The sequence below is a fragment of the Pogona vitticeps genome, chromosome 5, assembly GCF_051106095.1.
Source record: "Pogona vitticeps strain Pit_001003342236 chromosome 5, PviZW2.1, whole genome shotgun sequence".
Taxonomy (NCBI): domain Eukaryota; kingdom Metazoa; phylum Chordata; class Lepidosauria; order Squamata; family Agamidae; genus Pogona; species Pogona vitticeps.
Genome location: NC_135787.1, coordinates 178,128,799 through 178,153,042, shown reverse-complemented (window position 1 = coordinate 178,153,042; position 24,244 = coordinate 178,128,799). Strand labels below are relative to the sequence as shown.

The window sequence follows — 24,244 nt, the reverse complement described above, 5'->3', positions numbered from 1 at the left end:
GCACTGAATGTTGATGGGTCAACTATATGTACATGCGCACTAGCCCCAAGATACCAGTTGGAACTTGCCTATCTCTGAAGCAGAGGTTACCTTCAAACAGGTAGGGAACTCTCCTTGGTAAAGCAGGGTGCACAGACATCTTGTTTGAAAAGACAACGGGATAAATACATACAAGCTCAGTCAATGCTCATACAGTACTTTTTCATCCAGGGCCAGTGGGCAAGAGTTGAGTTCCAGCAACACGGCCACCACCTAGAAGACTCACCTGTGTTCTAGTGTTAGTCATCTACCCAAGGCTAATGGCTCAGCACTAATTAGGAAGTGTCATTGTCCCAACAAACAAGGAAATGCTATTTTTGCCTTCACACTCCACTTGCGAAGAAAAACACCTCTGCTGTGGTGCTGAAGAGGGAAATGACAACCTTTTCCTTGCCACCGGGCATAACTGGCATGAATGCTTTCAAATGGGGATTGTGGGGAGAGTCGAAGGCCAGATTGTTAAGAATACCAAATACAGTAAAACGATGGGAAACAAAACGTTCTTGAGTTATCTTGCATTCTGCTTCAGGATCAGCAAGTGGCGAGAACACAGGGAAAGGAGATGCCCTCCAAGAGATCAGATGCGGCATGAACATTTTTTTAAAATTTGTGCAATGCATGATAATCATGTGCCCTTGGATGATGCAAGTTGCCCCCCGGAAAACTAATTTTCCAACCTGTGCATATTATGCAAGGATGTACCCCTCTCTCTTTAGTCCACATTTCATCAAATAGATTCTCAGAACTAGGGATGTGCTGGTGGTGATGAGAACTCACTTCTCAATTATACACCAAGAATGAATCAAATGTGTTTGCAACCAGAAGAATAATTTACAGCCTGCATGCAATTTGCTTCCTCCCATGCTTTTAAAAAATGTTGTATATTTAATATATACTTATAAATCTAGTCAGGGTTAGGTCGCATTTGAAACACCAATTGAAATTCATAATTAACCAACAACATTTATATATATTTTAATGCAATATTTAGAGAATCTTTCCATCTCTATATCTGTCTCTCTCTCTCCCACACACACATTCTAGTTCCAGCATCTCATCAGATATTTCTGGATCAAGAACCCTGGATAGTTACCTTATCTCAGAATTCTAGATAAATTTCTCACAAACTTCTTTAACTCTTTATGTGCCTTGGGCAAACACTAATTTATTGTCACATGTAGCAGGACTGAAGGAACAATATTTTCCCCTTTTAGCTGCACTCAAAAATCATCACAAGCCAGTTTCTATCTGGAATAATATGCCTGCTTTCTCTTCTCAAGGACTTATAACAAATAAACAAGCAAACTGGCCAGGCAGAATTAAATACACATTAAGATGTATGCACTATTATTAGCTTTGGATAGTTTATGTTTATTATGCTGCCTTTGCAATATAATAGTGGTTGACAAAGAGAGCAGAGGGAGTAAATATGTATGAGATGAATGGGAAATGGTTGTATGCACTTGTCTGTATAAATGGTAACCACAGAGAACAACTGTGGGGTTGTGGCTCTGGAATTGGGGAGAATAGGTACGGGGGAGAGCAGGCTTTATAATGTGGGGCCCTACCTCATGGAGAACTCACACATGACTGACATGCCTTGAGCAAATTTTAAATGTTCATGCCATTCTTTACATTAAAACATGTCTTACCAAAACAATGAAGAAAGGGCTCACAAATGTGAAAAGGCCTGGGCTTCATCTGATATCTTGGAGGGCGCGGGAGGGATTACTCTGTCTAGCAAGGCTAGAAAGTGGGTCACAACCATGAAAGTGTCAAAAATACACATTGTGTCCCATGTCAGGGGCAAACTGAAACAAATATGTGAGGTGTTGGGGGGCGTCTCCATCACATGTCTAGTCACATGCCTGACTGCACAACCTGCACCTTATCAATTAGCCGCAATTAGCCATGATCCAACAGGATTCTGGACAAAATTACAAGGCACATAATTATCTGTCACAAATTGATTTTGGAGGATAAAAACAATGTACAGAGAGTATTCTCAAAGTCTTTCACGACCGGGATCTGATGGTTGCTGTGGGTTTTTCGGGCTCTTTGACCGTGTTCTGAAGGTTGTTCTTCCTGACGTTTCACCAGTCTCTGTGGCTGGCATCTTCAGAGGACTGGAGTAGGAACTCTGTCCATGCTCTGTTGCTGTTTGTTGGATAGTTGAGTATTTATAGTTGTGGTAACATCTTTTGTCCTTTTCAGGAAATAGGGTGATCAGCGTGTTTTTGTTATGGATGTATTGTTGTGATAAGGGAGAGAGATTATCTGTCACTGTAGTTGATGAGTATCTTTGGCTGGTCTTTAATGTGCAATGATCCCTGGTCTTTGTGGCTCAGTAGGGTTTGTTCACCTTCTGCAGGCTGTATTTTTCAGTGCTATTAAGTTTCAGACTTTCTTCTTTTTTGTTGAAATAGAATTTCATGTCCACCCCTCACCACTGCAGGGGTATACTGGATACCTTGCAGTTGTGGACAGGTATATAATGGAACCACAAAATGCAGCATTCACACCAAAATCAAAGAACATGAGAGACACTGCAGGCTAAAACAACCGGAAAAATCAGCAGTAGCTGAACATGCCCTAAAACAAGCTGGACATGAAATTCTATTTCAAAATACTGAAGTACTGGACAAGACCAGCAAGCATTATGTTAGACTGCACAGGGAAGCCATTGAAATCCATAAACACCAGCAGAGCTTCAACAAAAAGAAGAAAGTCTGAAACTTAACAAGACCTGGCTCCCAGCACTGAAAAATACAGGCTGCAAAGGTCAACAAACTCTATCCAGCCACAAGGACTAGGGATCATTGCACAAAAAAGACCAGCTCAAAACACCCATCAATCACAGTGACAGATAATCTCTCTCCCTTATCACAATAATACATCCACAATAAAAACAAGCTGATCACCCTATCTCCTGAAAATAACAAAAGCTGTTCCCACAACTATAAATACTCAACTATCCAACAAACAGCAACAGTGCATGGACAGAGTTCCTACTCCAGTCCTCTGAAGATGCCAGCCATAGAGACTGGTAAAACGTCAGGAAGAACAACCTTCAGAACTTGGCCAAATAGCCCGAAAAACCCACAACAACCAATGTATAGAGTTTTTTCCCCCCGAATGTAACAAAGAGTGAAAACAACATTGCTATTAGGAGGCAGACGAACAATCTTTTCTAGTAACTTCCAAATTACTTTCACTTAAGCATATTTGTTTCCTTTTCTGTGGCATTAACTTGTGAAAGATTTGTTCCCATCCCCCAAATAATGGAAAAGTAATAATTTATCCAGTAATGGTGGCCATTTATTTTAAGTCACCTCTTAACAACAGAATACAAGTCAAGGGAAAATAAAAACACACTTTGGAATTCATTGTATGAACGTGAAAATCAGCACAGTTTTTAACACAGGTCAAATCCCAAGTTTTTTGGCTGTGTGACCAGGTCCTTAAATACACTTGCATCAAAAATAACTAAGAGACTATGCCTCATCTGGAACAGTCCTCTTCAGATGGGAATCCTCAGCTCCTAGCAGCAGCTAGAAAATGTACCTGAGGAGGAAAAGGACAACTAGTAGTTCTCACAAATTTAAGATTGTCACATGTAGAGATTAGCACTGCAAAAAATAAAACATATATAACCTAAATTAGACTTGTGTTTAGATTTGAGGTGATTTTAAAAGTCCTCACTTGTGTGTGTGTGTGTGAGAGAGAGAGAGAGAGAGGGAGAGGGAGGGAGAGAGGGAGGGAGAGAGAGAGAGATTGATTTAAAATGACCCCCAATCTAAACACATGAAGATATGCAGATGTTAAGGTTGAAACTAGAGTTGTATTTACCATAACAAAGGCCCGGAAAGCAGGGTGGATTTGATTTAAATCAAATCAATATAAATCATGATTCCAATCATTGCAGTATGGATTTAAAAAATCAATTTTTAAAAAATTAAAAATATGTTTTTTTAAAGTTTAAATCAGATTTTTTGTTAAATCGTTGATTTATATTTTGATTTAAATCTATCTGATTTAAATAAAATCTACCCTGCAGGAAAGCAAGAAAATGTTATGTAGAGACACCAAAATGGATAGCAGCGCTGACATAAGGAGAATGCGCCCAGCGCAGGAGTTCTATAATTTGCGTGAAACCGCAAAGAAAGCTGTGCTTCCAGGAGTACCCAAATCATGAGCTCAGATGACAGTCTCAGCATACGGGCAGATTCATGCGGGGAAAGGGCAGTTATCCTGCTACAAAAGGGAATTAGCAGCAGGTAGTACTGGAGAAAGACAAAGCCTTTAGCAACCTCAGGAGACCACAGCCCTCATGACCAAAGAGGAAACTGCCACCTGCTGAGTGACACTGATGGAATCAAAACATTTGTTCTCCTTCACAGATCTCTCATCTAATGAATGAGTAGGGCCAAGTCTCTCTGAGTTGATGGGATCTGCCGTAAGAGTAGCCATAGGCACCATAGTTGCAAGTCATTAACACATGGTTAGTGTTTCATCTGTGTGGCTATGATAATGACCTCACACAATCTGTTTCCTGCAGCACCGACAGGAAAGCAGACTCCATGAATTATGTATTTTCCCTGCAGGAAACAGACAACCAAAAGGTAACCAGGTAGAAGGTAACAATAATATCTGAAGAATTATTGGATTCGATGGTCAATAAAATGAAGATGGCATATGGCCAAAAAAGTCCTTAACCATTTTCTTGAAAAAACTTTTGTTGAAGTTTTTATGAAGTTTTCTCTGAAAACTTTCCTGTATGCATAAGAATAAGACAGAATCCTGTTGTGCAGTTCTGCATGTATAAAGACCAATGACATCATCAGCCATGTCCCATCACACAACCATTTACCCATCCAAGCACACAATCAGTTTTATAACTGAAGGAAGACAGATGTGTGACAAACATTCAGGAAAATGGGTCACATAAGTTGCACACTGTACAAACTATCAGGATTCTAGTTTGTAGGAAGGAATACTTCAGAAGGAAGTCTAGTACTGTATATCCAATAATTCATAACAAGTTTTTAACAATAAATCTAGATCAAATAAGAGCATAATGTGCACACATGTGGAGGAAATGTCAAAAGAGAGCAAGAGACAAAGATTATGGTTCTATGAAATCATTTCATGCATATTCAAATTACTGCTTCATTTTATGGAGCTGACAAAACAAGCTGTCTTACTCATTCTCGAGGAGACAAGCTATCTTGACATGTTTTGACGCCCTCTTGAGAGCTCATTAATGCCAGCAGGATTTTTCATTCGCAAGACAAGGATGAGACAACGGCTAGAATCCTGTTGTGCAGTTCTGCATGCATAAAGACGGATGACATCATCAGCCATGGACTAATCTTTAATATAAATCCCCCACCCCTAGCTGTAAGGTTCCCTAGGGATACCTTTTGACTTGGGGAAGCCTATGGTAATCTCAGGACTACGGTTGTATGTTAATATCTGAAAATGGATGCCACTGGTCCCAAAAAGGCACAATCCATCCACTACTTCTAATGTTTAGAGGTCCATGCAATAAAGTGGCAGCTGTTCTACTTAAAAAGTGAGTGGGAAATGCATTTCCTTGGTCTTGCCTCCAGAAATTAGACAAGTAGTCCACCTACTGTAACGTTATCTATCCCACCCTTTTCTAATCTTGTACTCTCCAGATGAGCTGCACTGCAATTTGCATAACCTCCAGAAAGGGTGGTAGATTAATATCTGGAGGACATCAGATTAATGGAGCTCAGTCTGTTCCAACAGGACATCTCTCTCTCTCTCAAATATTAGGAAGTTGTAACTCCCTGCCACACTATCTGAAATGCCTTTAATGTGAGATGGTGGAGAGTTCTGAGCCAGCTACCTCATCAATGAACCCCTGTTCTCTGACCCAGAATTATACCCCTTTCCCCACCCCAAGGAGCTCTGCCATGTGGTTTTCCTGACTGGCTAGATCAGCCCTTAAACGCATAGACCTTTGATTTATTTTGTGGTCCAGAAAACTCAGGCACCTGTTGGAGACCCTCTCTGTTGATGCTTGCTTGGCAGCCCTGTATCCTACTTTACAAAGCTGACTCCTGAAAAGAAAGTTTATTTGAAAGCAAAAGTAAAAGCAAAGCACTGTGTGCTGCTTATACAACACCCATCCCTCCTGAGTCTCAGGAGGCAATTTAAGACCTGGGTGTTCTCCCAAGCCTTTCTTTAGATCACCCCAAAGTAATCTTACGTTTGCCTCTTGATCCACCTCCTGTGTTTTTGTTTTGTTTTGTTTTTCTGCCTGTTAGATTGTTGCACCTATCAGTTCCCCTCTGTCACAGTTCTGCAATTTCGTGTTTTCCCTACTGATTTGTTATTGTTTTCTCTTATTGTTATGTTTGGTTGTGTTTGCAGCCCAGAGTACATAGTAGCTTTGCTACTAGTTGGGAGGGATAAAAATGCAAATAAATAAATCAAAGAAAAGAAAAGAAAATAGCGATGTCAAGATTTTCAACTGGAGGGACACAATAGCACACCTTTGACCAATCTGAAGGGCTGCCTAATCCAATTTTAAAATTGGTAGAAGCAAGGTCTAATGAGGTACACTGTGGTTTTTTTTCCTGTTTACGTTATAGCATCTCAGCCCTTTTTCAAAATATTAATCTAAATTAGCATATACAAATGTCTCCATTTGTAGGTCAACGCATAGGCAGCCACCCTAGTGCTTTGAGTCTGCCTCTGAGGCCCAGATTTACCAAGTGGCCAAAGAAGGCCGTTGAGAAGCTGTGAACAGAAATGATTATTTTAAACTTAGTTACGCTATGTCAGGGAACTGTGGGCAAGGACACTGGCGGGCAGCTTGCAGGAATTGGCCATCGGAGATTCTCGGAGCTGCCGCCCAAAACAGCAGCTATTCAAAGTATCACCCATCTGCGATGGTGTGTGCTCCTTTATGCCAGATAAGGCTTTAAAACTACAAAAGGCACAATAAAGGCACACTCTTTATAAAGCTTTGCCAAGTGAAAACACCTCGCATCAATACAGCGTGGAAAAGGTAGCAGGAAAGAAGAAACACAAATACCATAGATCGGCTTTGGGACCAAAAAAATATTCCCTTAATAGTGAGAACTATGTCTGCGGCAAACATTTAGTGGGAAACGATTCTATAGAAATGTTCTTTCAATCCTTTGATATAACGCTCCAAGATCTATGCTCCCAGGGCAGAAAATATTAAGTCACTTAATCGACATGAGTTAAGGACTTGGATGGATATAAAATAATTCTACCAGCTATTTGCATTGGAAACTTGCTGCTGAATACACAAATTCTCTGGATGCTGAACAGGGAGGGGCTTTGCTGATAAATACTATAGCCAGAGGATCAGAGGAAGAATGGGAAACAGCACAGTTCTGCATCACTTCCCTTGCATGCCAAGTCTAAACCACCAGAAAATCTGACTCTAGAGCAAAGAAGCAAAAATAATGGACACCCAACAAGCCAAGTCATTTAAAAAAATAGGACAAACTCCTAATAGAAATATTTTTCCCTGTAATAGTGACTTTTGTAAGGTACTGCAGAGCAGTCTGCATCTGAGAAAATATGGATGAAGGGTTAAAGAAGGGCCAAAATGCATTTCTAGAACTGTTCCACATGTTAAGTTACTGAAAAAGAAATACTGATGTATTTTACATTTATAATCTCCTATGGAGATGTAAAGAATCTTTGCTCAGTTTCTTTTTTCTTTTTTTTTTTTTAGGCTGATTCACCTTGACAAGAGATAGTGAGGAATGATAGTCTATGAATGGATTGGCCAAGATGACAGTGGACTCTTCTTCCTTGGAGACTTTTAAACAGAGGTTGGATTATCAGGTCAGAATGCCTGACACTTGAATCTCTCCCTAAGAGCTCTACAAAAGACTTCTGGGGGGTGGGAATCTGGAGTCACTGTTCATCACAGGTGGCATTAATCCCCCCAAAAGGATCAATTCCAGAATGAAATCAAGCCATCTTTTCACATCATATCAAAATTCTTCTTGACATCAAGGTCCAAGTCTTTTCTTTGTTGAAATGAACTCCAGGGCAACATCAGCTTGTCTAATTCTATGACCTTTGTTTATCTACATTGCTTCTATGTTCCATAAGTAGAGATGGGGGCATTTGTATTCGACAAACCTCCCTGCCAGGTCAAAGAGTGGCTCGCCAATCGCAAGCTCCAGAGTGATAGTAAGGATCACGGAGCAGAATTGTGAGTGGACAGCCTGGCTCCAGGAGGCCAAACCCTCGTTATTGCCACCTGTGCGGAGGTATTTGTATTCGTGTACAAATACCCCCGTCTCTATCCAAAAGCACAAAAATACTTGAACATTCTTGAAAACACCCAAAGGTCTTACAGCTATGGAAAACTGTAGGCACAAATGCTTACAAATACAGAAAACCAGACTTACGTTCCAAGCAAATATTTAAGTCAGAATTCAATCCAAAATACAGGAACAGAAAAAAATACAAAAAGAATGTTCTAATTACATTCTAAAAATGCAAGAGCTTAGGCCTAAGGAGGCGCAATCAAAACACAAAATATAAATCTTTAAAAATATCAAAGTTTCTAAAAGTAATGTATGTAATTGCACTGATGATCATATTTTGTATGTGAAAAATCTTTTTGCTTCAAGAAACTATAGGATGTCCAGTATTAGGGATTATTTACTTGTAATGGGGAGTTTATCCCTCCTCAGCTCCCTGACATGCCATTTATTGAAATTTATACAGTAGGTGAAGGAAGGAAAAATCCCAACCATTAGAATCTCTGCTTTCTTTTCTGTGAAGGTTTTAAAGCACAATATTTTGGAATACATCTTATTCCGGGGGGGGGGGGGGGAGCTTTACGTCTATAAAGAAATGAAAATATATTTTGCTTTCAGATGTAACATTGCACAGAAAAGGATTGACTTCTGTGCACAGATAAATATCTACAAGGTGGGGAAAACAAACACAGATTTTCAGCTCTTGACAATCTGGAGCAAGACGAAATCTGATGTCTGAAGCATCATGAATCGCATAATTGTGGTGCCTATGTGCAAGTTTCTTGCTGTGGTTCTTGTTAATCAACCCATGCTTCTAAGGGGAAGGACTGCTGTCCTTCTTAACACCCTTCATGAACAAAATTGCTAATGGATGTTGCCAGTGCCAGAATGATCATTGGATCCCGAACATGACTTCGCTGACATAAATCCTTCTGCAAAAACTCATTTGTCTTAATAAGTTCTTGCATCACTGTTCTCATTGTTATTCCTTTTTTAGAAGGTCTGCAGGCAATTTAGAACCATAAAATTATAGTGCTGCAAGGGACTGCAAGAGCCGTTGAGTTTAATCTCTTACAAGGAAGGAAGTCCACCACTGAAGCATCTAGAGCAATGCTTCCCAATCTTGGACCGTCAGATGTTCTTGGACTGCAGCTCCTGAAAGTCCTGGCCAGCAGTGGCAAACAAATTAAAACCTGGTTCTTTTAAATAGCGTTTTATGGCCTTATCCCAGAGTAATCTTGCCGACTGAATTGGCTTGTGTGTGTGCTTATGAACTTGCTCTGCTTTTGCTACCTAATAGTATTGTGGTCAATATTTTCCATTATTTTGATTTGTTTGCTGCCTAGGGTTGTGGTTCTGCCACTAGTTGGGAGGAATAAAAATATAAATAAATAAAGTGCATTCAACAAACTTAAGAATGACCTATCAAAATGTCTGATGCAGGATAGAACTCCACTGGAACTGAGAGAGACTGGTTTAAAATAATTCAGACTAATTCAGACTATTAGGCAATAAGGCCCCTCTCTCTTTCCATCCTAATTAGTTTCCAAGTCAGTTTCAGTTTAGTGACTTCACAGAGACTCTCTGCTTCTGGTGTTCTTTGTGATATCACCACTGGGCACCAAAGAGAGAACAACATAGCACTCCCTTCCACCCTCCTGCTTGCCACCACTATTGTGGCAGCAGTGGGACCACGCAAGAAGCAAGCCACATTATTTGCTAAGGAGCATTGGTTGACCAGTGGCCACCATGATCCCCCATTCAATCCACAATACTAGATGTTCATACCCTGGACTGACAGAAAGATGAACAAGTGGCTCCTAGAGCAAATAAAGCCTGAACTATCTCTAGAGGTAAAAATGATGAAACTGAGGCTATCGTGATTGGAGCACATCATGAGAAGGGACAGAACATTTTGGAGATATCTCATTCATGGGGTTGTCATAAGTTGAGGACTTGACAACATGGAGCAACAACAAATTAGATGTAGACTGGAAAGATCTATTGTATTTAAATTGCAGCTCAGCCATTTATCACCTCTCAAGTCTAATCTACACCAGAATGGGCTTGTAAGAATAAATTTATGGCCAAAATCCTTTTGCATAGCTATGCAAATCGTGTAACTTTTAGAGACTAATTGCTCAAGTTAAGACATCTCTGTAAATACTTATCTGTTATATACCAAATCACACTGCCCAATATGCAAGAAATAATGCTCATGGAGATTTCTTAACTTGAGGAAATTTGCCCCTAGAAGTTACATAGTTTGTGTTATTCCACTGTAATAAAGCAGGAAGATTTTGGCTTATATGTGCTACCTTGATTTCTTTCAAGTAAAGCTAGATTCAGTCACAATGTCATCAGCATTTCAGAGTTTTGGCATGGCTGTTCTTTTTCACTGTTGGCTACAGAACGGGGAAAAAACAGAGAGCGAGAGAGATCAATTACTTGGGCAATTGGCTCCACATGACTGAGGTTAAAATGAAAAAAAAATCTCCTTTCCACCTGTTTCCATAAAGCCAAGCTCTAGTGGCTTCTGCCTGTTTGGTTCTATTGGCTTTAAGAACGACTGAAAAACCACGTTTATCATGTTCCTTGTTTTCATAGAGTAAAAGCCTCTAATCTCTCACCTCCTTCTGTTGGGTTACACCTGATTTGTACTTCTAGTGAAGGTAATGGGTTCTGTCAAACAAGGGGAATTAGTTTAGGGGTCTATCAGACAATGGGAATTAGCCTAGGGGTCTGTCAAACCACGGGAATAAAAATCTATCATTGAAATGTATGTTTTCTTGTGCTAGAGTTTATTTAGCCTCCTGAATGGCCAAGCTGGGCAAAGAGGTACCACAGACGGCACAAGCTACAAGACTTGATGGTATACTTAGGAGGGAAGTAAGACCATCTCTAGGTAAGGATGAATGAATCTGTTGATTTCACTTTCTTCCATATTATTTTTATTAGAAAATCTTATTTTAAAATTTGTAGATTTTGACAAAATTCTGAAGAAATTTTCAAATTTTAGAAAGTTTTCAAACAAACACACCGCCCCACTCTTAACCTCCAATACAAATTAAAAGTTAATCTCATTATAGAGAAGACTTTGTTGTATCAGGTTGTCACACAACTGTTAAACGTGAGAAGTCTTTAATTAAAAAAAGAAGTAGTGGTAGTTTAGCATCACAGATACAGTTGAATAGAGAGGGATTCAAAACCAAACTTTGAATGCTAAGCCCTAAAAGCTCTCTTTCTGGATTGTCAGTTCTGCTTTTCTTTCACATTTGGATCTTTATTTAAATCTCAATTTTTCTTCTGTAGAATTTCTGAAGAACTTCGCAAACTTTGGAAAATTCTTATTTTAAAAACCCACAAACTAAGTGAAATTCTCATCCATCCCTATGTGTAACGGTAGAAGGGAATTCTGTGGGTCCCAAATTCTGTGGGTCCCAAGACACAACCAACATGAAAAAATATTGGAGGGGGGTAGGTTGGCTGAAAAAGAAAAATCACTGCTCTTGGAAGCTTTAAAAAAAAGGCAATTCTCTTCTACCATGAAATATTGCCCTCTAAAATGGAATTTCTAAACAGAAAAGCCACCCCAACACAAAATGTACTTAACAAAACAATTTTGGGTGTTGTGGGCCCAGCTAGGGCACAACTGCCACCCTCACCTACAGGATAGAAGGCAACTTTCTGAGACAGAAAAAAAATTAATGTGAAGATGTTGGAGCCTCAGAAACGGTGGGTGGTATTTTGGGGGCCATGAGGGGGACATTTCCCACCCACCCATGGCGTAATATGAGGGGACAATAATCAATATTGTTACCTCTAGCAAATTAGTTCCTTTTCTTTCTTCATTCCTTCCTTTCTCACAAAGGAAGGAGTGTTATGCATTTATTTTTGATGCAATTTATGTTTTCTGTTATACTATTTATGCCACTTTAGAGGCACTTTCAATTGATTATTTTGAGCTTTTAGATTATTCTCGTCTCAATCCTAACATCTATTTTTTAAAGACAAGTTTTCAAAAACCCAACAGTAACACAACATATAACTTTTAATGAACAAGGTAGCAAATACCAGCCTTTGGGCATTTTCCAGCTTGATTCCAAAGCTATGGAATTCTCCCCACTCCCCAGCAACTTTGCATGAAACCACAATTAGACAAATTCAGATGAGGTTTGAAAACCTATCTGTGCAATTTGGAAACCTAGGCATTGCGTGTAGGAAGAGGTTATTTGAAATTTTTAACTTTGTTAGCAGTTGGTTAGTTCTTTTTGAATTGCTTGATCATTGCCTATAAACATCAAGTGTAAGGTGATTACTAGGTACATAAAACTCCCCAGAATACATCAATATAATATTAAGGTTGTTGTTAAATATTGTGTTGCATGTTTGTACATTATTGATTTTATGGGAATACGCGCTATTGTAGAGCATAACATAAATAATAAAACCTTTTGCAGGCATTATGATAAATAATGGCAGAGGTTTGCTGCTTAAAAACTGTAACAAACAGCGGGAACAAATTATTTTTAAAAGATACCTTTCCCAGCTCTGAACCCTTTTAGAAATATTCTAAAATCCATGTTGCAGTAATACAGATGTTAAGCTAAATAAAAAAGCAAAACATTCTCTGTGCAATCTTTTGGGATCAGCAAACTTCTTCATCAGGCATAACAATACAAAAAACAGGCATGTCTCTAAAGGCTCTGCTGCAAGTTCTCATATCATGCCAAATAATGCTCTTTTCCTACAAAGAGGTCTTTTGACTGCACACTGGAAGAAGGAAGGTCCAAGTTTTCAGAGGGGTTCCTTTGAATTTTCCATGTGAAGAATCAGGGGTTACATTTACTGTTCCTAGCAAGCCTTTCAGAATGAAATGTGAAACCAGGTGAAACACAGATGAGTCTGTGACCCTCCCTCAAAATTATACTGCAAAATGTCAAGCAGATGACATTATTGTAGATCAAGCCTCTCCTCCATCATCCCTTCCTGCTTTTTATAACACCCTGAAAAAGATCTGGTGAACTCAGAAATACACGCTGACCTTTTGGGTCAGCCTCACTGAGGCATTAACCAAGATACCGAGACTGGATTTTTATTGTCGTCAGCACAACTATTCCAGTTTTTTCTACAGGTCTGTACTTATTTTTCACGATCTTACACTGTATTCCAAGGTCTCATTAAAAATCCCTAAAGTACCAGAGGAAAACACGTATGAGATGAGAGGCTGTAGGTATGGGAAGAAAAAATTTCTGGCTACTATGCTAAAAAAATTCCTGCAGTAAGAGCTCTTCCAGATTGGGGGCTTGTGGGGAGAGAGTTACACCTTCCGTTCGTCCCTGTTTCACTGTGGTAACACGCAGAACTTGCCAGGATTCTATTCTGCACCTCATTTGATAAAAGCCACACGCCTGAAAAAATTACTTCTCTGAGGAGATCTTTTTCAAACCTTAAATAAGTGTGCAATTAAATCAATTTTGCTGCTGGAGCTGCTCCTTGAAACCTTTTATTGGTTTTGCGGATGTTGTTTTGAAATTGAAAAGAGACCGTGGAAGCGATTTAATGGAAAAGTGCCACACACACACACACCAAACTTTCCCCAACAACAAATTATAAGAAAAATTAATTGGTCTTCAAGAAGGAAAAACACATATTTTTCCTTCATCTGGTCATACTGAGACAAGAATGCTCATAACTTCAGTGACAAAATTTGTCACGGTACATTTTGGAGAACAAATGCTGCATCTAAAACATACATCAATTCCATGGTGGGAGCACATACAGTGGTGCCTCACAAGACAATTTTAATTCGTTCCGCGGAAATCGCTGTCTTGCGAAAACATCAACTTGCGTAATGCAGTTCCCCATAGGAATGTAGTGAAATCTATTTAATGTGTTCCAATGGGGAAAAAATCACTGTCTTGTGAAAATCATCCATAGAAAACAGTTGGTTCCCCATAGGAATGCATTGAAATCTACCATATTGGAGAAAAGCAATTCCCTCACCTGCACTGCCTTTGGAAATGCAGTGGGTCTCAGATGGCCTTCCCTCTCTTTCTCTCTCCAGGAGCAAAGAAAGAAGGTGAAAGGAGTCAAAGCAGCCCCCTGGCTCCTGATCATGGTGACTCCTTTTGCCCTGATCCTTTGCCACTGGGGAGAAAAAGAGGGAGAATGCAATACAAGACATCACCAGAACTTGCTGCCTTTGCAATAGGTCCTGATGAGGGAAAAAGAGATCAAAAGGATTCTAGAAAGACCAGGGAAAACACAAATGAAATCCCCCACTACCACAAGTTATGCAGTTGAATTCCCCATAGGGATGAGCGCACCTGTGCACTAGAGGATTGTGGGAGGAACACCCAGCCCCAATGGGGGTCCTGCGGGGCACCCCAAAACACTGAGTAGCTCTCTTGGCCTCTTTCGGGACTGGGGCTGTGCAGCCCTGTACTGAGTGGGAGATGCAGCCAGGGGGTCATTATGCCTTTTGGGGACAGGGCACAGAAAGGCAGGAGGTTCAGAGGCCATTCCAACTCATACCTGGCAGGGGAGATACCATGATCATCAAAGTGGTTTTCCCAGGGTGAAGCTCATCCATCGCACTTCGGGTGTGCTCATCCCTGTGATTTCCCCAAATGTAGGGAACTCGACTGCATAACTTGTGGTAGTGGGGGATTGCATTTGTGCTTTCCCTGGTCTTTTTAGAATCTCTTTACCCTTTGGTCCTTGGCTGTTTTCACCATCCTCTGCCATTTAAATTTGCAGCCATAGGCCCATTGAACCTGCTGGCTTTCCAGGAGGCAGATCCTGGAAAGCCAATAGCTCAGATGGCAGAGCAGCAAGGTCCAATGCAGCTGCCACAGTGAGCAGCCTCTGGTGCTGGTTTGGAGGCCTTCTGGCACAGTGGTGGAACTGTGAGAGGCTTCTGGGTGGGGGTGGCTGAAGAGGTTTTGAACCATTTTTTATAGTATTCACTCCATAAGACACTGTGGAGTGAAAAATACGTTCCAGTGGGGGGGGGGGACTGTCTTGCGAAGCATAGCTCTAAAAAAAAGAGCTTGTGAAGCATAGACCAAAATATTGTCTTGCAAAAATCGTCCATAGGAAAAACCATCTTACAAAGCGCCACAGCGATCACAAAAAAACCCATCGTCTTGCGGATTAATTGTCCCGCGAGGCAATCGTCTTGTGAGGCAACACTGTATATATTTTCATCTGGGTGTAAATCTCATGCAATTCTTCTTCTTTTGCTATAACTGTTCTGCAGTGATTCTCTCAATATTTCTTTTATACAACAGATCAGGATAATTCTTGGAAGTGGGGCTAGAATCATCTGCTAGAAATTCCATTAGCAGGGCATAGTTAAACTTGCTTTAAATGAAAATCATTCCCAAGTCGAAGGGATTGAGAACAGGCTATGCTGCAGAAAGGGTATAACACCCTATCTCTCCCTGGATATACAGGGTATTTTGAAAAAAGAGGCAGGTCGGCACATAATAATTGTCCTACATGCATCATTTTGATGGGCAGGATAAAATAAAGATGTCACATTTCTACATTCGTGCCAAGTTCTCATTGATATGAGTTCATAAATATGAAGCGAAACAGTAACTTGCATGGCACTGGGAAAACTTTTTTTTAATAATCTACATAAATTTTTAGAAAAGAAGATGAATCATTCTACGTGATGCAGGTTCTGCATGAACAAAGACCCGCCCCTCCTCTAGCAGTACCAAATGTGCTGCTTCCTTGCAACAAATCAGATAATCACATCTGCAGGCGGCTCAGCTAATGCTTCCAAATCCCATCCAGCTATGTTATATAGTAAATCCTGTCTTTTATGAAGCGTGTGGGCTGTTCTAGTGTGACTGCAACACAAGCATACCCTCGGCACCTGGTTTTTCTGGCTGTTGCCCTACCTTCTTAATAGCAAGTGTGGCGATCCCCCTTGTGGTCCCTTATTGCTCTGGGCTCCACAAAGGTAAATACGCCCTTTTCGCTGCCACCAGGTACAGTGGACCCTTGACTTTCAGACGGCTTGACTTACAGACTTTTTGAGTTACAGTGGGGTCTTGACTTAAGAACGGCTTGAGTTAAGAACATTTTGACTTAAGAACCGCTCTCATAGGAAAATATTGACTTGACTTAAGTACTTAGATTTGAGTTAAGAACTGAAAAAAACCCACGTGGAAGGCAGGGAAAGTGCAAAAAGTGAACTTTCAGTTAACTGTTGGCCAGTGAAAAGGGTGCCTGTCTGCTTCCTCACTCCTCCCAGCGTTTAGAGAGTGGATTGGGAGACAGTCTTCGGACTGCCTGGTACTGTACTGCCTGGACTGTATTTTCCCTGCCTTCCCTGAACCTTTCTTGACCTAAGAAAAAAAGAAACAAAATATCCCCCTCTAGTGGTCGAAGGAGGAATAGCAGCTTCCCATTAGTTTCTATGGACGGAAAACAGCAGATACGGATCAAATGGTTTTCAATGCATTCCTATGGGAAATGCAGATTTGACTTGAGAACTTTTTGACTTGAGAACCGCCTTCCAATACGGATTAAGTTCTCAAGTCAAGACCCCACTGTACAGACTTCTCTGGCCGCAAAATTAAGATTTGACTTGCAGACTGAGATTTGACTTACAGACCAGAAAAAACCCAAAATGGAACAAAAACGGCCTGTTACAGGATTAATTGGTTTTCAGTGAACTGTAGCTCAATGGAGACTTGACCTACAGACTTGTTGACCTGCAGCCACCGTTCCAATACAGATTAATTCTGTAAGTCAAGGGTCCACTGTACTGCCTGGACTGTATTTTCCCTGCCTTCCCTGAACCTTTCTTGACCTAAGAAAAAAAGAAACAAAAATATCCCCCTCTAGTGGCCAAAGGCGGAATAGCAGCTTCCCATTAGTTTCTATGGACGGAAAAGAGCAGATACGGATCAAATGGTTTTCAATGCATTCCTATGGGAAATGCAGATTTGACCTGAGAACTTTTTGACTTGAGAACTGCCCTCCAATACGGATTAAGTTCTCAAGTCAAGACCCCACTGTATTCTCTTAATACCAATACCATTCCCACGCACATACAGGAGCTGCTCATAGAACTTAGGAATCAGGGGCTTTCAATTAAATATTCTTTTATTATTGAACAAAGTATAAGAAGAATCAAATATAACTGTTTCATGTGTTCAGGTATAATAAATCAGGTATTCAATCACTTGTATTCAATACTATTGTAGGTTTTCAACCAATATTCTTCATGTTATGCTTATGGGCTCATTCCTGCTTATTCAATATGTTTTTCTTTCAATTTCCTTTCTTAACCCCTTTTTATCTACTCCTAAACCCTAGCACTCTCTCCACATCTTCTTGTCCCTACTTCTCTCTATCCCTATCTCATTCCAACTCTCTTCTGTCTCTTCCAGCTGTCTAACTGCCACTCTGACTCCGCCCCTCCTGCTCTATCCCTTGATTGACATGCAGGAATGACGTCATATTTTGGGTTCAGCTACAGCAAGGTTTCTTCCTTTATGATGGAGGAGGAAGAGGAGGAGGGAAGAGGTGATAAACTCCCACCTTTGCACTCATCCATCTAGATCAAACATGGGTGATGTTTTTCACCCCAAGAGCCAAATCTTCCTACTTGCTAACCTTCCAGTGACAACATACCAGTAGTGGTTCCAAAGCTAGCACAGATGGGGCTACCCACGGTACGTCTCATATATACAACACACAAAATTCATACATATAACCCACCACCTTATGCAGATCAAGATACCCCAGACTGCCATGGTCTGGAGCAGCAATTAACCTTTTTATTATTATTAATTTCAATTGGTATCAATGGTATTTTCTGTAAGCCTAGTTATAAAATGAAGGATTATTAGAGAGTTAAAGAGTAAGGGGCAGGAAGCATTCACTTTTCTTTTTTCCAGCTGTGATCTCCTCATCAACCCCTTCATGGGAATATATATTTTTTTGGAACTGAAAAGAACCCCATGCATGCTGGGAGCTGTGCATGCTAGAACTTTGTTGTTGCTCATAATTCTGGAGATTTCTAAACACTTGGCAGTAAGGACAAAGTCTAGATGAGACTCAAATAATCAATGAAACTTACATACATATTGTCCAATTAAGTTCTGTTTCTTCAATGGGTCTACTTTACTTAGCCCTGAAATATCAACACCCAGTAAAAATATTGGGATGCCATCTTGTATAATAGATACTGTATATTGAACTGAAAGAGCTAGAAAAAGAGAAACGGGAATAAGTTGCTGAACGTTCTACAATTTGGACTGTCCTCATCCTGTATTTTCATCCAGACAGTTCTTCCAAGTGATCTTGAGTCAACTGCATCATTCAATATTCTTCCCCATCATTCATCAATCATTCTTCCCCAAATCTCTTCAATATCACATCTCAACCCGGGCATTACTCTTCCAACCCACATACTGTATTTCATTCTAAAAAAGCAGAATCCTGTGGTTTACTTATGCTGACGTAAGTGCAATAGCCTAAATTGCAGAGCAGTAAATTATTTCTGGTTAATAAGCTTGTACTCCTTGTTACACACCAACTCATGTGACTGGTGTGTGATGAAGAGTATAAACAGCAACTTGTTAACTGACGGCCATTTGGCATTGCAATTTACACCACAAACAAGACGATTCTGTCCCATAAGTATGCAGGCACCATCTCTCAAAATGCCTCGTTTCTGACCTGCAGCTTCACTAATAAAGCAATGATACCTTCTGGAAAGACAGATGCCCAGTCTTAATAGACTTTGGCATATTTTTGCAATCTACCAAAATATTGGCAAGTTTCTGCAACATACCTTATGCTGTTATGACTTCAGTGGAAACAAGTAATAAATCTGACCTGATTTGCAGCATACTGTGACACCCTCCCGGGAAGAGGCCAAAACCACTTTAGTCAGTTTTGCTTAAGGTCATTCTAGATTTTTGCTTCATGCCGGTGGTACCAATAGCATCATTTTAAAGTTCATGGCACCCCATAATTCCTTAATTGTAAAGAGCTTTGAAATTTGCACGGAGGGGGGGAGACATAGAAAATTGATCAGTTCCCTTGAAACTAACTCCCAGTTTCATTCAGTGACACTCCTTAAGGAGTTCAAAAAGGAGGGAACTCAAGCATTTATTTATTTATTATTTATTTATTTTATTTATATCCCTCCTATCTAGTCAATAGACCACTCTAGGCGGCTTATTTATCTTACCCTAATAAAACAGGTTAGATGAGAGATACTGACTAGCCCACAAACACCCACAATTTAGGCAATATCACATTTATGCATGACATTTTTATTATTAATAATACGAGAGGATGCATTAGCTTGTCTGCCTTCCAAAAGCCATAAGACTAAGCTCATAAACCTCGGACATCTAAAACTTAGCAGGCACCAGATGAATTAGACTGAATATCAGGAAAAAATTCTTAATGGTTAAAACAGTACAACAATGGAACCAATTACCTTGGGAAGAGGTGAGCGCTCCAATACTAGAGGCATTGAAGAGAAAATTGACTGTATTGTATTGTATTTGTTATTGTAAGTTTTATGTAATATTTGGTGTTATTTTACTGTTTTATGTTATATTGGAAGCCGCCTAGAGTGGTCTTATAGACCAGATGGGCGGGGTACAAATCAAATAAATAAATAAATAAATAAATAAATAAATAAATAAATAAATAAGGACCATCATCTGTCAAATCTACAGTGGGGTCTTGACTTGAGAACTTAATCCGTATTGGAAGGCGGTTCTCAAGTCAAAAAGTTCTCAAGTCAAATCTGCATTTCCCATAGGAATGCATTGAAAACCATTTGATCCATATCTGCTCTTTTCCGTCCATAGAAACTAATGGGAAGCTGCTATTCCGCCTTTGACCACTAGAGGGGGATATTTTATTTCTTTTTTTTCTTAGGTCAAGAAAGGTTCAGGGAAGGCAGGGAAAATACAGTCCAGGCAGGACAGTACCAGGCAGTCCAAAGACTGTCTCCCAATCCACTCTCTAAACGCTGGGAGGAGTGAGGAAGCAGACAGGCACCCTTTTCACTGGCCAACAGCTAACTGAAAGTTCAAATTTTGCACTTTCCCTGCCTCCCACGTGGTTTTTTTTCAGTTCTTAACTCAAATCTAAGTACTTAAGTCAAGTCAATATTTTCCTATGAGAGCGGTTCTTAAGTCAAAATGTTCTTAACTCGAGCCGTTCTTAAGTCAAGACCCCACTGTACTTTGATTTTGCTTCTTGCATTGACTTAATGGCCTTATACACCCCTTTCAACTCAATTCTTTGTTTATGTGGTTTTATATTAAGGGGATCCTAGAACTCCTAGATTCTCTTTGACTTCAGTGACTGCATACAGTGGCATTGGGGTTTGTCATTAGCGAGAAAGGAGCCTGATGTGTTTCACGCACACATGTGGCCTTTTCCTTTTCAACACCAAATGTCCAGGTTCCAATGGGGAAAGTGGTCAGTAGAAACATCCACACTGGAGAGCCCAGCGTCAGTGGGCATCGTGCCCATCTCCTTTGCATCTCAACACAATCCCTACACAGGCAAAGAACGGCCACCCAAATATTTCTTGTGACTCCCAATTCAGAGCAACGTTTGTTGTTGCCTGATTATAACACTGCATAATTGGGGTAAGTGGGAAAGAGAGCCAGAAAAAGAAATGCATAGAATATTGTGATAGTTCTTCCATGTTGGCCCATTTGCCTTTTTTACACCAGTGTGGCAAGAATACAGGATACTGTACAAATAATGCAACTGAAAGAAATGCCTGAGATGGGAATCTAAAGAAGGGATTAACAGCTGCTTCAGGCACTTGAAGCTCAGTAGGAGAGGGAGTTAATTGCTCTGGCCTCCAGGCAGGCTTGATCTCCACAGGACATTAAGAGGGCCAATCTGGATTTAGTTTCTCCTCTGTCTCCTGACCTACTCTGCCCAATGAATAGGTCCATCTTTTCTGAATGCAAGGAAAAGCTTTGTTCATTTGCCACTCTATTATGTAACAAACAGCGAAGATTCATTATTTAGGGGAGAAACTATATATGGAAGAGAGACTCCCAGCTTCTTCAGAAATTGTCATATGAAAAGAAGCTTTGTGGGGAGATAAGTTGTGAGCAGAGAAGCTGCACAGGGAGAAGGTGCCCTGCTCCATCCTCAGCCAACTGAGTCTCCATTCCCACCCTTACAGCTCCCCTTCCCCCTCTAATTCAGAGTGCAACACTCGAGAAAGAAAATGATCCAAGGAGAGGAGGTATGGTTGCTTAAGCAGTCCTGCACTCCCAGTGTCTCCATCCAAGCTGTTCTCTTTCTCCAGTTTTACTTCCAAGTAGATTCCAAATGTAAGTAACAAAAGGAAACAAAGTGTTAGGCTGTGACTGGAGTGTTTTGGTTTAAATTCCCTCTCAACCATGACGCATGGTGAGTAGCCTTGGGACACTTTTTCTCTTTTACAAGTGGTAGCCATGTTAGTCTGTGCTAGCCTATCAGGCAAAAACAATAGAAAAAATAAAGAAGACAAACATGTTGTGTCACCTTAAAGAGTAACTGCTATTGTGAGCTTTTATGGACAAGTCCACTTCCTCAGACAAAGAGTGGGAGTTCGTGCTGAATATTTATAGATTTATACATGCCCCAATCTAGAGACTGTATTTAGGCATAAGTTGTTGCATAAATCTCAACCTTTAAGATCCCTGTTGATAGTCAGTTCTTCATTGAGGAGAAGGGATGACAGAGGATGAGATGGTTGGACAGTGTCATTGAAGCTACAAACATGAATCTGACCCAACTCCGGGAGGCAGTGGAAGACAGGAGGGCCTGGCGTGCTCTGGTCCATGGGGTCACGAAGAGTCGGACACGACTAAACAACAACACTGCCATTTCAGCACCAGATTTTGTGTACTGGATATATTTCTTTTCTAACTAACCAGTGCCATCTCACAAGCCCCATTGGTGATTAGAGACACTAATGACCATGCTTGTTATCTATAGCCTGGGATTAATTTAGCCACCAATCATCATTTAAATTAAAATGTGGATTGCTAAAAATTAAATTATCAAAGAAAATCTGATTTTTAAAATTCATATCCACCCTGTATTTCTCATACTTTTGGGCAACAACAACAAAATCCCTCTTTGTATTATGAACCCAACCGATATTTCCCTGCATATTTCTACAGCATTGCAGGGCATCTTTCTAGTTATTTTGCAAGCATCCAGTGTTGCACTAGATGCTGTACAATAAAGAAAACTGACAAGTCTATGCCTAAGGCTGACAAATCTATCATACATTATCTTTCCATTTCCTTTCCTTGCCTTTCTTATTCTTCTTTGGCTGTGACCTAAGCAAAGATAACAGGATAGAGATAATTTTATAACAAATCAAATAATTTTTCCCATCTGTTGCGCTGGGAGGATTTCTTACTTTGTTTTCTAATGGATTCCCTCCACCCCAAAGGGAAAATAAACGAAGGATTTTTATTGGAGATAAACAGCAGGAAATAAAGTAGTGCTGAATGCTGAGAAGAGAAACAACAATAAGAGACAGAAACAGAGAAAATACCAAGCATGTCCAAAAGAAAAAAAAGAATCAAGCAGAAAAGAACAAAGCAAACAAAAACCCGTGTATGAGAGGATGAATCAAATGGACAAAGAGGAGGCTGTAGTCTTTCACACGCTTGGAAACTATACATTATCGCAGGACCAGGAGGCTGTTTCACCCAGCCTCCAATAATGTTAATGTTGTAAGATGCTTGGGATGAATTTCAATCCTTAACCAGTAGAAAGGAAGCAACCAATCCTGTCAAGCAGCAACTCTCGGCATACAATGGGTAGAAATGTATTTCTGAATGATGATGATGATGATGATGATGATGATGATGATGATGATGATGATAATAATAATAATAATAATAATAATAATAATAATAATAATAATAATAATAATAATAATAATAATAATAATAATAATAATAATAATAATAATGAGCTGCCAAGTCAATTCTGACTTATGGTAACCCTTTTCAGGGTTTTTTCAATAGAGGCTACTTGGAAGTAGTTTACCATTTCCTCCTTTGTTCCTTCCTCCCCAGGACTGTGCAGCTTGTCCAAGGCCACACAGGCTGGTTTTTCTCACATGAGGTACAGTAGGGGATCAAACTCCCAACCTTGGCTCTGCAGCCAGATATCTAAACCACTGAGAGTGGCTCAGTTTGGCCAAAATGTTAGTGGATGAAGAGATGGACTAGGACTCAGGTTTGATTTCCCAATCAACCATGGAAGCTTACTGGGATGAAGAGTGGAAGGAGTAGAAATGGTAAAGTCACTCCTTAAAATATCTTGCCTATTAGGATGATGGTCTCCTTCCCAGCTCCTCCTCCCGGCTCTCTCTCTTTTTACAGTCCTTCATTTTCACACTGACACAAAGAACAAAGGACAGCTGCAATCAAGAAAAAGAGGCCAGAATGCTAGTAACTGTTTGCCATAATTACCCTTCTTGGTAGGGTAATATACTTTTTAAGCTGGTCATAAACAAGTTGGTGTCTATTCCATTGTTGAGCAAATACACTGTGCAAGAAATCAATATTTTATGCAGAATTCAGCATCCAGAGAATCTCCATTTTCTAAACAAAGCACAAAGACAGTCCTGAAAGGGCTTGGGCTTGGCTTGGCAAAATAGCTAAAATTTGAGGGTGGGAAGAGGGCTAATTTACATTTCTGGGAGCATCAATTTCTGTTTATTTCTTCAGTACCCAAACATGCAACTATAAGTAAATAAGTGCAAGCCTGTACAGTTTAGATTATTCAGATGAATCAGTGAATCTAATTTGATCTGGATTATTAGGAAGGGTTATAGCTTACACCTTGCACCCCAAAAGTCCTGGTTTTAAACCCTGGCACCT

At 40.1% G+C, this 24,244-nt stretch overlaps 1 protein-coding gene, 1 long non-coding RNA gene and 1 other non-coding gene across 11 annotated transcripts in view; 1 reads left to right on the top strand and 2 right to left on the bottom strand.

Moving 5' to 3' along the window:
* IQSEC3 (IQ motif and Sec7 domain ArfGEF 3) overlaps nt 1-24,244 on the bottom strand; it is a 202,240-nt gene that overhangs the window by 157,786 nt on the left and 20,210 nt on the right. The window lies entirely within an intron of this gene.
* On the bottom strand, nt 158-14,692 carry LOC144583138 (uncharacterized). Its single transcript, XR_013536757.1, has 2 exons — nt 5,244-14,692; nt 158-3,603 (listed from the first exon to the last, which is right to left on the bottom strand). It is a non-coding gene; the product is annotated as an uncharacterized LOC144583138 (long non-coding RNA).
* Nucleotides 14,857-15,020, top strand: LOC140707941 (U1 spliceosomal RNA). Its single transcript, XR_012088070.2, has one exon. It is a non-coding gene; the product is annotated as a U1 spliceosomal RNA (small nuclear RNA).